This window comes from Amphiura filiformis, chromosome 13 (genome assembly GCF_039555335.1).
Source record: "Amphiura filiformis chromosome 13, Afil_fr2py, whole genome shotgun sequence".
NCBI lineage: Eukaryota > Metazoa > Echinodermata > Ophiuroidea > Amphilepidida > Amphiuridae > Amphiura > Amphiura filiformis.
This window is the reverse complement of record NC_092640.1, coordinates 3,374,905-3,376,555: the sequence shown is the minus strand read 5'-3', so window position 1 is coordinate 3,376,555 and position 1,651 is coordinate 3,374,905. Positions and strand designations below refer to the sequence as shown.

The 1,651-nt window shown below is 34.3% G+C and overlaps 1 pseudogene; it reads right to left on the bottom strand.

The window, feature by feature from the left end:
• Positions 1-757: 757 nt before the first annotated feature.
• LOC140168805 (small nucleolar RNA U3) lies at positions 758-860 on the bottom strand (annotated as a pseudogene).
• Between the last annotated feature and the right edge of the window lie 791 nt (positions 861-1,651).

Below are 1,651 nucleotides of genomic sequence, written 5' to 3'. Positions count from 1 at the left end.
TTTTGCAAAAGTTCAATCAACAAACCATATACTTTGAAACCTTGCTTGATTTATTGTTGTTTATAATGAGATGAACGTTTAACAAAAAATTTTTGTTTCAGCCCTCATTACAACATAACGCAGGAACCACAAGACCTACGTTATTTGAATTATTCTACACGCTCGCTATATTTGAATGCGTACGTTTTCAAGATTTTGTACACGTTGGACTTTGGAACTTTGGATTTGAAGGAGTCCGCAAAGTACCTGAACGCGTAAGTACGCGTGTTTTGTGCGTTAAAGTAAACCCTGCTTATACCGTGGGCTTTACTAAGGTTAGCCAAGAAAGAAATTTATATGATTATTGCCATTTAAGATTTTGTTGGTTTTGTACAGGATGCGTGATTTTTTCCTCCAAAGATTGCGCTGGCTTATGCAGATTACTACACTGTAAATTAAAATGTTTAGATAATCTAAACATCCCCATGCGTTCCATTGTTACATTTTTAAACACTACTCCGTGGTTAGTTTCAAGATGGATAAACACCATGTGTAATCTATAAACACATCAATGAGTTTAGATTATAGAAAATCATGCTTAGACAATTAAAAACACATTTAAACATTCTGATTAGACTAACATCAATACATTTATTGAAATAAACACTTCAATTCATTTACGAACTAAACAACTCCAGTTACAAGTTGTAATACTTTTAAAACACTTTTGTAAGTTACTGACATTTTCTAAACACTATGTTTATACTGGCACTTTCTAAACACTTAACTATGTCTATACATCGTGGTGTTGGAAAGCCATCAAGTGTGCTTGATAGCATGGTGAAACGTACTCTAGAAATGATCTTTAAAAGTACGGTCTTAAATGAATGGGCAGAAAATTCTAGTGTATTTGTTTGAACATATTAAATCCATGGTGTAAAATGGCGTTTGCCATGCGTTCTATCATTCGTGGTTTTGTTTCAATATTATTTCATCTGAGTATATATAGGATTTAGGGAACGTCCTCCAAAGACATGCAGAGCAGTCTATCCAAAGACTAGAAAAGATCGCTGATCAAAACGCTTGAAGAACACGTCAACTTAATTTTGGTCACATGTTGGTTTCTTTAAGCATGGGGAATTTACAAGCTGTAAACACATTAAGGGTTTAAAGACGCGTTTAATGCGTCTTGCTGAAATTAAACACATGTTTAGGTATTATTCTTAGCTGTAACCGTTAAAGGGCAGGTCTATTGCAAAAACAAGTTTATCTCTATTCGAAGAGAATAATTATTACATTACAAGTTGACACTCGTTGCAATTTATGCGTATTCTCCTGAAAAAAGAGAAATTGTGTGGGTAAAGTTCGGGCTCGTAAGTTTTCTTCCTCCGTTTGAAGCGAAATTAATGTTCAAGGCCGGCAGCGGGCTGATGATGTAAGTAAATGAAGCGGATACTATATCATGCTCTCATTTACTTGTGTGATACAATTCCAATCACTTTGACTAGTTTGACATTAGCAACAATGAGTTGTACTATTATTTACCATAACAATGCTGCATAACAAAATGCAGACAATTGTTCTCATTTGGGAAACAAAGGTTCATAATAACCATAAATATAGCATTGCAATATCGCACAGGGAAATCAGATACATGAGTTTGTGGACTTAA